This window comes from Gorilla gorilla, chromosome 3 (assembly GCF_029281585.2).
Source record: "Gorilla gorilla gorilla isolate KB3781 chromosome 3, NHGRI_mGorGor1-v2.1_pri, whole genome shotgun sequence".
In the NCBI taxonomy this organism is placed as follows: Eukaryota; Metazoa; Chordata; class Mammalia; order Primates; family Hominidae; genus Gorilla; species Gorilla gorilla.
The window spans coordinates 213,161,410-213,179,125 of record NC_073227.2 but is presented as its reverse complement, the minus strand read 5'-3'; positions in this window follow the sequence as shown (position 1 = coordinate 213,179,125).

The window sequence follows — 17,716 nt, the reverse complement described above, 5'->3', positions numbered from 1 at the left end:
GCCATATCTATAAACATGGAAACATCTACACCGCCATCTGTATGAACATATAAATATCTACACCACCATCAGTATTAAGATGGAGATATCTACACCGCTATCTGTATAAACCTGGAAATATCTACACGGCTATCTGTATAAACATGGAAATATCTACACAGCTATCTGTATAAACATGGAAATATCAACACCACTACCTGTATAAACATGGAAATATCAGCACCGCTATCTGCATGAACATGGAAATATCAGCACCGCTATCTGTATGAACATGGAAATATCTACACCGCTATCTGTATGAACATGGAAATACCTACACCGCTATCTGTATGAACATGGAAATAGCTACACCGCTATCTTTATGAACATGGAAATATCTACACCACTATCTGTATGAACATGGAAATATCTACACCGCTATCAGTATGAACTTGGATATATCTACACAGCCATCTGGATGAACATGGAAATATCTACACCGCTATCTGTATGAACATGGATATATCTACACAGCCCTCTGGTTGAACATGGAAATATCCACACCGCTACCTGTGTAAACATGCGTACATCTTCACCGCTAGCTGAATAAACATGGAAATATCTACACCGCTATCTGTATGAACATGGAAATATCTACACCGCTATCTGTTTGAACATGGAAATATCTACACCGCTATCTGCATGAAAATGGAAATATCTACACAGCTGTCTGCACGTACATGGAAATATCTACACAGCTATCTCTTTACACATGGAAATAACTACACCGCTATCTGTATGAACATGGAAATATGTACACCGCTATCTGTATGAACATGGAAATATCTACACTGCTATCTGTATGAACATGGAAATATCTACACCGCTATCTGTATGAACATGGAAATAAATACACCGCTATCTGTATGAACATGGATATATCTACTCAGCCCTCTGGATGAACATGGAAATATCCACACATCTATCTGTGTACACATGCATACATCTTCACCGCTATCTGTATAAACATGGAAATATCTACACCGCTATCTGTATGAACATGGAAATATCTACACTGCTATCTGTTTGAAGATGGAAATATATACACCGCTATCTGCATGAAAATGGAAATATCTACACAGCTATCCGCATACACATGGAAATATCTACACAGCTATCGCTTTACACATGGAAATAACTACACCGCTATCTGTATGAACATGGAAATATCTACACCGCCATCTGTATGAACATGGAAATATCTGCACCACCATCTGTATGAACATATAAATATCTACACCGCCATCTGTATTAAGATGGAGATATCTACACCGCTATGTGAATAATCATGGAAATATCTACACCGCTATCTGTATAAACATGGAAATATCTACACCGCTATCTGTATAAACATGGAAATATCTACCCCGCTACCTGTATAAACAGGGAAATAGAAGCACCGCTATCTGTATGAACATGGAAATATCTACACCGCTATCTGTATGAACATGGAAATATCTACAAAGCTATCTGAATGAACATGGAAATATCTACACCGCTATCTGTTTGAACATGTAAATATCTACACCGCTATCTGCATGAAAATGGAAATATCTACAAAGCTATCTGCATATACATGGAAATATCTACACAGCTATCTCTTTACACATAGAAATAACTACACCGCTATATCTATAAACATGGAAATATCTACACCGCCATCTGTATGAACATGGAAATATCTTCACCGCCATTTGTATGAACATATAATTATTTACACAGCCATCTGTATTAAGAAGGAAATATCTAAAACGCTATCTGTATAAACATGGAAATATCTACACCGCTGCCTGTATAAACATGGAAATATCAGCACCGCTATCTGTATGAACATGGAAATATCTACACCGCTATCTGTATGAACATGGAAATATCTACACCGCTATCTGTATGAACATGGAAATAGCTACACCGTTATCTGTATGAAAATGGGAATAGCTACACCGCTATCTGTATGAACATGGAAATAACTACACCGCTATCTGTATGAACATGGATATATCTACACAGCCATCTGGATGAATATGGAAATATCTACACCGCTATCTGTGTAAACATGCATACATCTTCACCGCTATCTGTATAAAGATGGAAATATCTACACCGCTACCTGTACAAACATGGAAATAGCACCGCTATCTGTATGAACATGGAAATATCTACACCGCTATGTGTATGAACATTTAAATATCTACACCGCTATCTGTATGAACATGGAAATATCTACACCGCTATCTTTATGAACATGGAAATATCTACAAAGCTATCTGAATGAACATGGAAATATCAACACCGCTATCTGAACATGTAAATATCTACACCGCTATCTGCATGAAAATGGAAATATCTCCAAAGTTATCTGCATATACATGGAAATATCTACACAGCTATCTCTTTACACATGGAAATAACTACACCGCTATCTGCATGAACATGGAAATATCTACACCGACATCTGTATGAACATGGAAATATCTGCACCGCCATCTGTATGAACATATAAATATCTACACCGCCATCTGTATTAGGATGGAGATATCTACACCGCTATCTGAATAAACATGGAAATATCTACACCGCTATCTGTATAAACATGGAAATATCTACACCGCTATCTGTAGGACCATGGAAATATCTACACCGCTATCTGTATGAACATGGAAATATCTACACCGCTATCTGTATGAACATGGAAATATCTACACCGCTATCTGTATGAACATGGAAATATCTACACCGCTATCTGTATGAACATGGAAATATCTACACCGCTATCTGTAAGAACATGGATATATCTACACAGCCCTCTGGATGAACATGGAAATATCCACACCGCTATCTGTGTAAACATGCATACCTCTTCACCGCTTGCTGTATAAACATGGAAATATCTACACCGCTATCTGTATGAACATGGAAATATCTACACCGCTATCTGTTTGAAGATGGAAATATATACACCGCTATCTGCATGAAAATGGAAATATCTACACAGCTATCTGCATATACATGGAAATATCTACAAAGCTATCTCTTTACACATGCAAATAACTACACCGCTATCGGTATGAACAAGCAAATATCTACACCGCCATCTGTATGAACATGGAAATATCTGCACCGCCATCTGAATGAACATATAAATATCTACACCGCCATCTGTATTAAGATGGAGATATCTACACCGCTATCTGTATAAACATGGAAATATCTACACCGCTATCTGTATAAACATTGAAATATCTACACCGCTACCTGTAAAAACATGGAAATATCAGCACCGCTATCTGTATGAACATGGAAATATCTACACCGCTATCTGTATGACCATGGAAATATCTACACCGCTATCTGTATGAACATGGAATTATCTACAAAGCTATCTGAATGAACATGGAAATATCTACACCGCTATCTGTTTGAACATGGAAATATCTACACCGCTATCTGCATGAAAATGGAAATATCTACAAAGCTATCTGCATATACACGGAAATATCTACACTGCTATCTCTTTACACACGGAAATAACTACACCGCCATATCTATAAACATGGAAACATCTACACCGCCATCTGTATGAACATATAAATATCTACACCACCATCAGAATTAAGATGGAGATATCTACACCGCTATCTGTATAAACCTGGAAATATCTACACGGCTATCTGTATAAACATGGAAATATCTACACAGCTATCTGTATAAACATGGAAATATCAACACCACTACCTGTATAAACATGGAAATATCAGCACCGCTATCTGTATGAACATGGAAATATCTACACCGCTATCTGTACGAACATGGAAATATCTACACCGCTATCTGTATGAACATGGAAATAGCTACACCGCTATCTGTATGAACATGGAAATATCTACACCACTATCTGTATGAACATGGAAATATCTACACCGCTATCAGTATGAACATGGATATATCTACACAGCCATCTGGATGAACATGGAAATATCTACACCGCTATCTGTATGAACATGGATATATCTACACAGCCATCTGGATAAACATGGAAATATCTACACCGCTATCTGTATGAACATGGATATATCTACACAGCCATCTGGATGAGCATGGAAATATCTACACCGCTATCTGTGTAAACATGCATATATCTTCACCGCTATCTGTATAAACATGGAAATATCTACACCGCTATATTTATGAACATGGAAATATCTACACCGCTATCTGTATGAACATGGAAATATCTACACCGCTATCTGATTGAACATGGAAATATCTTCACCGCTATCTGCATGAAAATGGAAATATCTACACAGCTATCTGCATATACATGGAAATATCCACAAAGCTATCTCTTTACACATGGAAATAACTACACCGCTATCTCTATAAACATGGAAATATCTACACCACCATCTGTATGAACATGGAAATTTCTGCACCACCATCTGTATGAACATATAAATATCTACACCACCATATGTATTAAGATGGAGATATCTACACCGCTATCTGTATAAACCTGGAAATATTTACACCGCTATCTGTATAAACATGGAAATATCTACACCGCTATCTGTATAAACATGGAAATATCTACACCACTACCTGTATAAACAAGGAAATATCAGCACCGCTATCTGTATGAACATGGAAATATCTACACCGCTATCTGTACGAACATGGAAATATCTACACTGCTATCTGTATGAACATGGAAATAGCTACACCGGTATCTGTATGAACATGGAAATGTCTACACCGCTATCTGTATGAACATGGAAATATCTACACCATTACCTGTATAAACATGGAAATATCTACACTGCTATCTGTATGAACATGGATATATCTACACCGCCATCTGGATGAACACGGAAATATCTACACCGCTATCTGTACGAACATGGAAATATCTACACCGCTATCTGTGTAAATATGCATACATCTTCACCGCAATCTGTATAAACATGGAAATATCTACACCGCTATCTGTATGAACATGGAAATATCTACACCGCTATCTGTTTGAACATGGAAATATCTAAACCGCTGTCTGCATGAAAATGGAAATATCTACACAGCTATCTGAATATACATGGAAATATCTACACAGCTATCTCTTTACACATGGATATAACTACAACGCTATCTGTATGAACATGGAAATATCTACACCGCCATCTGTATGAACATGGAAATATCTGCACCGACATCTGTATGAACATATACATAACTACACGGCCATCTGCATAAAGATGGAGATATCTACACCAATATCTGCATGAAAATGGAAATATCTACACTGCTATCTGCATATACATGGAAATATCTACACAGCTATCTCTTTAAAAATGGAAATAGCTACACCGCTATCTGTAAGAACATGGAAATAACTACACCGCTATCTGTATGTACATGGATATATCTGCACAGCCATCTGGATGAATATGGAAATATCTTCACCGCTATCTGTATGAACACGGAAATATCTACACCGCTATCTGTATGAACATGGATATATCTACACAGCCATCTGGATGAACATGGAAATATCTACACCGCTATCAGTGTAAACATGCATACATCTTCACCGCTATCTGTATAAAGATGGAAATATCTACACCGCTACCTGTACAAACATGGAAATAGCACCGCTATCTGTATGAACATGGAAATATCTACACCGCTATGTGTATGAACATGGAAATATCTACACCGCTATCTGTATGAACATGGAAATATCTACACCGCTATCTTTATGAACATGGAAATATCTACAAAGCTATCTGAATGAACATGGAAATATCAACACCGCTATCTGAACATGTAAATATCTACACCGCTATCTGCATGAAAATGGAAATATCTCCAAAGCTATCTGCATATACATGGAAATATCTACACAGCTATCTCTTTACACATGGAAATAACTACACCGATATCTGCATGAACATGGAAATATCTACACCGCCATCTGTATGAACATGGAAATATCTGCACCGCCATCTGTATGAACACATAAATATCTACACCGCCATCTGTATTAAGATGGAGATATCTACACCGCTATCTGTATAAATATGGAAATATCTACACCGCTATCTGTATAAACATGGAAATATCTACACCGCTACCTGTATAAACATGGAAATATCAGCACCGCTATCTGTATGAACATGGAAATATCTACACCGCTATCTGTATGACCATGGAAATATCTACACCGCTATCTGTATGAACATGGAATTATCTACAAAGCTATCTGAATGAACATGGAAATATCTACACCGCTATCTGTTTGAACATGGAAATATCTACACCGCTATCTGCATGAAAATGGAAATATCTACAAAGCTATCTGCGTATACACGGAAATATCTACACAGCTATCTCTTTACACACGGAAATAACTACACCGCCATATCTATAAACATGGAAACATCTACACCGCCATCTGTATGAAAATATAAATATCTACACCACCATCAGTATTAAGATGGAGATATCTACACCGCTATCTGTATAAACCTGGAAATATCTACACGGCTATCTGTATAAACATGGAAATATCTACACAGCTATCTGTATAAACATGGAAATATCAACACCACTACCTGTATAAACATGGAAATATCAGCACCGCTATCAGTATGAACATGGAAATATCTACACCGCTATCTGTACGAACATGGAAATATCTTCACCGCTATCTGTATGAACATGGAAATAGCTACACCGCTATCTGTATGAACATGGAAATATCTACACCACTATCTGTATGAACATGGAAATATCTACACCGCTATCAGTATGAACATGGATATATCTACACAGCCATCTGGATGAACATGGAAATATCTACACCGCTATCTGTATGAACATGGATATATCTACACAGCCATCTGGATAAACATGGAAATATCTACACCGCTATCTGTATGAACATGGATATATCTACACAGCCATCTGGATGAGCATGGAAATATCTACACCGCTATCTGTGTAAACATGCATATATCTTCACCGCTATCTGTATAAACATGGAAATATCTACACCGCTATATTTATGAACATGGAAATATCTACACCGCTATCTGTATGAACATGGAAATATCTACACCGCTATCTGATTGAACATGGAAATATCTTCACCGCTATCTGCATGAAAATGGAAATATCTACACAGCTATCTGCATATACATGGAAATATCCACAAAGCTATCTCTTTACACATGGAAATAACTACACCGCTATCTCTATAAACATGGAAATATCTACACCACCATCTGAATGAACATGGAAATTTCTGCACCACCATCTGTATGAACATATAAATATCTACACCACCATATGTATTAAGATGGAGATATCTACACCGCTATCTGTATAAACGTGGAAATATTTACACCGCTATCTTTATAAACATGGAAATATCTACACCGCTATCTGTATAAACATGGAAATATCTACACCACTACCTGTATAAACAAGGAAATATCAGCACCGCTATCTGTATGAACATGGAAATATCTACACCGCTATCTGTACGAACATGGAAATATCTACACTGCTATCTGTATGAACATGGAAATAGCTACACCGGTATCTGTATGAACATGGAAATGTCTACACCGCTATCTGTATGAACATGGAAATATCTACACCATTACCTGTATAAACATGGAAAAATCTACACTGCTATCTGTATGAACATGGATATATCTACACCGCCATCTGGATGAACACGGAAATATCTACACTGCTATCTGTACGAACATGGAAATATCTACACCGCTATCTGTTTGAACATGGAAATATCTAAACCGCTGTCTGCATGAAAATGGAAATATCTACACAGCTATCTGCATATACATGGAAATATCTACACAGCTATCTCTTTACACATGGAAATAACTACAACGCTATCTGTATGAACATGGAAATATCTACACCGCCATCTGTATGAACATGGAAATATCTGCACCGACATCTGTATGAACATATACATAACTACATGGCCATCTGTATAAAGATGGAGATATCTACACCGATATCTGCATGAAAATGGAAATATCTACACTGCTATCTGCATATACATGGAAATATCTACACAGCTATCTCTTTAAAAATGGAAATAACAACAATGCTATCTGTATGAACATGGAAATATCTACACCGCCATCTGTATGAACATGGAAATATCTGCACCGCCATCTGTATGAACATATAAATATCTACACCGCCATCTGTATTAAGATGGAGATATGTACACCGCTATCTGTATAAACATGGAAATATCTACACCGCTATCTGTATAAACATGGAAATATCTACACCGCTATCTGTATAAACATGGAAATATCTACACCGCTACCTGTGTAAGCATGGAAATATCAGCACCGCTATCTGTATGAACATGGAAATATCTACACCGATATCTGTATGAACATGGAAATATCTACACCGCTATCTGTATGAACATGGAAATATCTACACCGCTATCTGTATGAACATGGAAATATCTACACCGCTATCTGTATGAACATGGATATATCTACACAGCCCTCTGGATGAACATGGAAATATCCACACTGCTATCTGTGTAAACATGCATACCTCTTCACCGCTTGCTGTATAAACATGGAAATATCTACACCGCTATCTGTATGAACATGGAAATATCTACACCGCTATCTGTTTGAAGATGGAAATATATACACCGCTATCTGCATGAAAATGGAAATATCTACACAGCTATCTGCATATACATGGAAATATCTACACAGCTATCTCTTTACACATGGAAATAACTATACCGCTATCTGTATGAACATGGAAATATCTGCACCGCCATCTGTATGAACATATAAATATCTACACTGCCATCTGTATTAAGATGGAGATATCTACACCGCTATCTGAATAAACATGGAAATATCTACACCGCTATCTGTATAAACATGGAAATATCTACACCGCTATCTGTATAAACATGGAAATATCTACACCGCTACCTGTATAAACATGGAAATATCAGCACCGCTATCTGTATGAACATGGAAATATCTACACCGCTATCTGTATGACCATGGAAATATCTACACCGCTATCTGTATGAACATGGAATTATCTACAAAGCTATCTGAATGAACATGGAAATATCTACACCGCTATCTGTTTGAACATGGAAATATCTACACCGCTATCTGCATGAAAATGGAAATATCTACAAAGCTATCTGCATATACACGGAAATATCTACACAGCTATCTCTTTACACAGGGAAATAACTACACCGCCATATCTATAAACATGGAAATATCTACACCGCCATCTGTATGAACATATAAATATCTACACCACCATCAGTATTAAGATGGAGATATCTACACCGCTATCTGTATAAACCTGGAAATATCTACACGGCTATCTGTATAAACATGGAAATATCTACACAGCTATCTGTATAAACATGGAAATATCAACACCACTACCTGTATAAACATGGAAATATCAGCACCGCTATCTGTATGAACATGGAAATATCTACACCGCTATCTGTATGAACATGGAAATATCTACACCGCTATCTGTATGAACATGGAAATAGCTACACCGCTATCTGTATGAACATGGAAATATCTACACCACTATCTGTATGAACATGGAAATATCTACACCGCTATCAGTATGAACATGGATATATCTACACAGCCATCTGGATGAACATGGAAATATCTACACCGCTATCTGTATGAACATGGATATATCTACACAGCCATCTGGATGAGCATGGAAATATCTACACCGCTATCTGTGTAAACATGCATACATCTTCACCGCTATCTGTATGAACATGGAAATATCTACACCGCTATCTTTATGATCTTGGAAATATCTACACCGCTATCTGTTTGAACATGGAAATATCTACACGGCTATCTGCATGAAAATGGAAATACCTACACTGCTATCTGCATATACATGGAAATATCTACACAGCTATCTCTTTACACATGGAAATAACTACACTGTTATCTGTATGAACATGGAAATATCTACACCGCCATATGTATGAACATGGAAATATCTGCACCGCCATCTGTATGAACATATAAATATCTACACCGCCATCTGTATTAAGATGTTGATATGTACACAGCTAGCTGTATAAACATGGAAATATCTACACCGCTATCTGTGCAAATATGCATACATCTTCACCGCAATCTGTATAAACATGGAAATATCTACACCGCTATCTGTATGAACATGGAAATATCTACACAGCTATCTCTTTACACATGGAAATAACTTCACCGCAATCTGTATAAACATGGAAATATCTACACCGCTATCTGTATGAACATGGAAATATCTACACAGCTATCTCTTTACACATGGAAATAACTACACCGCTATCTGTATGAACATGGAAATATCTTCACCGCCATCTGTATGAACATGGAAATAGCTGCACCGACATCTGTATGAACCTATACATATATACACAGCCATCTGTTTTAAGATGGAGATATCTACACCGATATCTGTATAAACATGGAAATATCTACACCGCTATCTGTACGAATATGGAAATATCTACACTGCTATCTGTATGAACATGGAAATAGCTACACCGCTATCTGTATGAACATGGAAATATCTACGCCACTATCTGTATGAACATGGAAATATCTACACCGCTATCTGAATGAACATGGATATACCTACACAGCCATCTGGATGAACATGGAAATATCTACACCGCTATATGTGTAAACATGCATACATCTTCACCGCTATCTCTATAAACATGGAAATATCTACACAGCCATCTGGATGAACATGGAAATATCTACACCGCTATCTGTGTAAACATGCATACATCTTCACCGCTATCTGTATAAACATGGAAATATCTACACCGCTATCTGTATGAAAATGGAAATATATAAACCGCTATCTGTATGAACATGGAAATATCTACACCGCTATCTGTTTGAACATGGAAATATCTACACCGCTAACTGCATGAAAATGGAAACATCTACACTGCTATCTGCATATACATGGAAATATCTAGACAGCTATCTCTTTACACATGGAAATAACTACACTGCTATCTGTATGAACATGGAAATATCTACACCGCCATCTGTATGAACATGGAAATATCTGCACCGCCATCTCTATGAACATATAAATATCTACACTGCCATCTGTATTAAGATGGAGATATCTACACCGCTATCTGTATAAACATGGAAATATCTACACCGCTATCTGTATAAACATGGAAATATCTACACCGCTATCTATATAAACATGGAAATATCTACACTGCTACCTGTATAAGCATGGAAATATCAGCACCGCTATCTGTATGAACAAGGAAATATCTACACCGATATCTGCATGAACATGGAAATATCTACAATGCAATCTGTATGAACATGGAAATATCTACACCTCTATCTGTATGAACATGCAAATATCTACACCGCTATCTGTATGAACATGGATATATCTACACAGCCCTCTGGTTGAACATGGAAATATCCACACCGCTACCTGTGTAAACATGCATACATCTTCACCGCTAGCTGAATAAACACGGAAATATCTACACCGCTATCTGTATGAACATGGAAATTACTACACCGCTATCTGTTTGAACATGGAAATATCTACACCGCTATCTGCATGATAATGGAAATACCTACACAGCTGTCTGCACATACATGGAAATATCTACACAGCTATCTCTTTACACAAGGAAATAACTACACCGCTATCTGTATAAACATGGAAATATGTACACCGCTATCTGTATGAACATGGAAATATCTACACTGCTATCTGTATGAACATGGAAATATCTACACCGCTATCTGTATGAACAGGGAAATACCTACACCGCTATCTGTATGAACATGGATATATCTACTCAGCCCTCTGGATGAACATGGAAATATCCACACATCTATCTGTGTAAACATGCATACATCTTCACCGCTATCTGTATAAACATGGAAATATCTACACCGCTATCTGTATGAACATGGAAATATCTACACCGCTATCTGTTTGAAGATGGAAATATATACAACGCTATCTGCATGAAAATGGAAATATCTACACAGCTATCTGCATACACATGGAAATATCTACACAGCTATCTCTTTACACATGGAAATAACTACACCGCTATCTGTATGAACATGGAAATATCTACACCGCTATCTGTATGAACATGGAAATATCTGCACCGCCATCTGTATGAACATATAAATATCTACACTGCCATCTGTATTAAGATGGAGATATCTACACCGCTATGTGAATAATCATGGAAATATCTACACCGCTATCTGTATAAACATGGAAATATCTACACCGCTATCTGTATAAACATGGAAATATCTACCCCGCTACCTGTATAAACAGGGAAATAGCAGCACCGCTATCTGTATGAACATGGAAATATCTACACCGCTATCTGTATGAACATGGAAATATCTACAAAGCTATCTGAATGAACATGGAAATATCTACACCGCTATCTGTTTGAACATGTAAATATCCACACCGCTATCTGCATGAAAATGGAAATATCTACAAAGCTATCTGCATATACATGGAAATATCTACACAGCTATCTCTTTACACATGGAAATAACTACATCGCTATATCTATAAACATGGAAATATCTACACCGCCATCTGTATGAACATGGAAATATCTTCACCGCCATTTGTATGAACATATAAATATTTACACAGCCATCTGTATTAAGAAGGAAATATCTAAAACGCTATCTGTATGAACATGGAAATATCTACACCGCTATCTGTATGAACATGGAAATATCTACACCGCTATCTGTATGAACATGGAAATAGCTACACCGTTATCTGTATGAACATGGGAATAGCTACACCGCTATCTGTATGAACATGGAAATAACTACACCGCTATCTGCATGAACATGGATATATCTACACAGCCATCTGGATGAACATGGAAATATCTACACCGCTATCTGTGTAAACATGCATACATCTTCACCGCTATCTGTATAAACATGGAAATATCTACACCGCTACCTGTACAAACATGGAAATAGCACCGCTATCTGTATGAACATGGAAATATCTACACCGCTATCTGTATGAACATGGAAATATCTACACCGCTATCTGTATGAACATGGAAATATCTACACCGCTATCTTTATGAACATGGAAATATCTACAAAGCTATCTGAATGAACATGGAAATATCAACACCGCTATCTGTTTGAACATGTAAATATCTACACCGCTATCTGCATGAAAATGGAAATATCTCCAAAGCTATCTGCATATACATGGAAATATCTACACAGCTATCTCTTTACACTTGGAAATAACTACACCGCTATCCACATGAACATGGAAATATCTACACCGCCATCTGTATGAACATGGAAATATCTGCACCGCCATCTGTATGAACATATAAATATCTACACCGCCATCTGTATTAAGATGGAGATATCTACACCGCTATCTGAATAAACATGGAAATATCTACACCGCTATCTGTATAAACATGGAAATATCTACACCGCTATCTTTATGAAGATGGAAATATCTACACCGCTATCTGTATAAACATGGAAATATCTACACCGCTATCTGTTTGAACATGGAAATATCTACACCGCTACCTGTATAAGCATGGAAATATCAGCACCGCTATCTGTATGAACATGGAAATATCTACACCGATATCTGTATGAACATGGAAATATCTACACAGCTATCTGTATGAACATGGAAATATCTACAACGCTATCTGTATGAACATGGAAATATCTACACCGCTTTCTGTAAGAACATGGATATATCTACACAGCCCTCTGGATGAACATGGAAATATCCACACCGCTATCTGTGTAAACATGCATACCTCTTCACCGCTAGCTGTATGAACATGGAAATATCTACACCACTATCTGTATGAACATGGAAATATCTACACCGCTATCAGTATGAACATGGATATATCTACACAGCCATCTGGATGAACATGGAAATATCTACACCGCTACCTGTATAAGCATGGAAATATTAGCACCGCTATCTGTATGAACATGGAAATATCTACACCGATATCTGTATGAACATGGAAATATCTACACCGCTATCTGTATGAACATGGAAATATCTACACCGCTATCTGTATGAACATGGAAATATCTACACCGCTATCTGTAAGAACATGGATATATCTACACAGCCCTCTGGATGAACATGGAAATATCCACACCGCTATCTGTGTAAACATGCATACCTCTTCACCGCTAGCTGTATGAACATGGAAATATCTACACCACTATCTGTATGAACATGGAAATATCTACACCGCTATCAGTATGAACATGGATATATCTACACAGCCATCTGGTTGAACATGGAAATATCTACACCGCTATCTGTATGAACATGGATATATCTACACAGCCATCTGGATAAACATGGAAATATCTACACCGCTCTCTGTATGAACATGGATATATCTACACAGCCATCTGGATGAGCATGGAAATATCTACACCGCTATCTGTGTAAACATGCATATATCTTCACCGCTATCTGTATAAACATGGAAATATCTACACCGCTATCTTTATGAACATGGAAATATCTACACCGCTATCTGTATGAACATGGAAATATCTACACCGCTATCTGATTGAACATGGAAATATCTTCACCGCTATCTGCATGAAAATGGAAATATCTACACAGCTATCTGCATATACATGGAAATATCCACAAAGCTATCTCTTTACACATGGAAATAACTACACCGCTATCTCTATAAACATGGAAATATCTACACCACCATCTGTATGAACATGGAAATTTCTGCACCACCATCTGTATGAACATATAAATATCTACACTACCATATGTATTAAGATGGACAAATCTACACCGCTATCTGTATAAACCTGGAAATATCTACACCGCTATCTGTATAAACATGGAAATATCTACACCGCTATCTGTATAAACATGGAAATCTCTACACCACTACCTGTATAAACATGGAAATATCAGCACCGCAATCTGTATGAACATGGAAATATCTACACCGCTATCTGTACGAACATGGAAATATCTACACTGCTATCTGTATGAACATGGAAATATCTACACTGCTACCTGTATAAGCATGGAAATATCAGCACCGCTATCTGTATGAACTCGGAAATATCTACACCGATATCTGCATGAACATGGAAATATCTACAATGCAATCTGTATGAACATGGAAATATCTACACCGCTATCTGTATGAACATGCAAATATCTACACCGCTATCTGTATGAACATGGATATATCTACACAGCCCTCTGGTTGAACATGGAAATATCCACACCGCTACCTGTGTAAACATGCATACATCTTCACCGCTAGCTGAATAAACACGGAAATATCTACACCGCTATCTTTATGAACTTGGAAATATCTACACCGCTACCTGTATAAACAAGGAAATATCAGCACCTCTATCTGGATGAACATGGAAATATCTACACCGCTATCTCTATGAACATGGAAATTTCTACACCGCTATCAGTATGAACATTGATATATCTACACAGCCATCTGGATGAACATGGAAATATCTACACCGCTATCTGTATGAACATGGATATATCTACACAGGCATCTGGATGAGCATGGAAATATCTACACCGCTATCTGTGTAAACATGCATACATCTTCACCGCTATCTGTATAAACATGGAAATATCTACACCGCTATCTTTATGAACTTGGAAATATCTACACCGCTACCTGTATAAACAAGGAAATATCAGCACCTCTATCTGGATGAACATGGAAATATCTACACCGCTATCTCTATGAACATGGAAATTTCTACACCGCTATCTGTTTGAACATGGATATATCTACACAGATATCTGGATGAACACGGAAATAACTACACCGCTATCTGTGTGAACATGGAAATATCTACACAGCTATCTGTGTAAATATGCATACATCTTCACCGCAATCTGTATAAACATGGAAATATCTACACCGCTATCTGTATGAACATGGAAATATCTACACAGCTATCTCTTTACACATGCAAATAACTTCACCGCAATCTGTATAAACATGGAAATATCTACACCGCTATCTGTATGAACATGGAAATATCTACACAGCTATCTCTTTACACATGGAAATAACTACACCGCTATCTGTATGAACATGGAAATAACTTCACCGCCATCTGTATGAACATGGAAATAGCTGCACCGACATCTGTATGAACATATACATATCTACACAGCCATCTGTTTTAAGATTCAGATATCTACACCGATATCTGTATAAACATGGATATATCTACACCGCTATCTGTACGAACATGGAAATATCTACACTGCTATCTGTATGAACATGGAAATAGCTACACCGCTATCTGTATGAACATGGAAATACCTACACCACTAACTGTATGAACATGGAAATATCTACACCGCTATCTGAATGTACATGGATATACCTACACAGCCATCTGGATGAACATGGAAATATCTACACCGCTATCTGTGTAAACATGCATACATCTTCACCGCTATCTCTATAAACATGGAAATATCTACACAGCCATCTGGATGAACATGGAAATATCTACACCGCTATCTGTGTAAACATGCATACATCTTCACCGCTATCTGTATAAACATGGAAATATCTACACCGCTATCTGAATGAAAATGGGAATATATACACCGCTATCTGTATGAACATGGAAATATCTACACCGCTATCTGTCTGAACATGGAAATATCTACACCGCTATCTGCATGAAAATGGAAACATCTACACTGCTATCAGCATATACATGGAAATATCTAGACAGCTACCTCTTTACACATGGAAATAACTACACTGCTATCTGTATGAACATGGAAATATCTACACCGCCATCTGTATGAACATGGAAATATCTGCACCGCCATCTGTATGAACATATAAATATCTACACCGCCATCTTTATTAAGATGGAGATATCTACACCGCTATCTGTATAAACATGGAAATATCTACACCACTATCTGTATATACATGGAAATATCTACACCGCTATCTGCATAAACATGGAAATATCTACACCGCTACCTGTATAAGCATGGAAATGTCAGCACCGCTATCTGTATGAACATGGTAATATCTTCACCGATATCTGCATGAACATGGAAATATCTACAATGCTATCTGTATGAACATGGAAATATCTACACCGCTATCTGTATGAACATGGAAATATCTACACCGCTATCTGTATGAACATGGATATATCTACACAGCCCTCTGGATGAACATGGAAATATCCACACCGCTACCTGTGTAAACATGCATACATCTTCACCGCTAGCTGAATAAACATGGAAATATCTACACCGCTATCTGTATGAACATGGAAATATCTACACCACTATCTGTTTGAACATGGAAATATCTACACCGCTATCTGCATGAAAATGGAAATATCTACACAGCTGTCTGCACATACATGGAAATATCTACACAGCTATCTCTTTACACATGGAAATAACTACACCGCTATCTGTATGAACATGGAAATATCTACACCGCTAT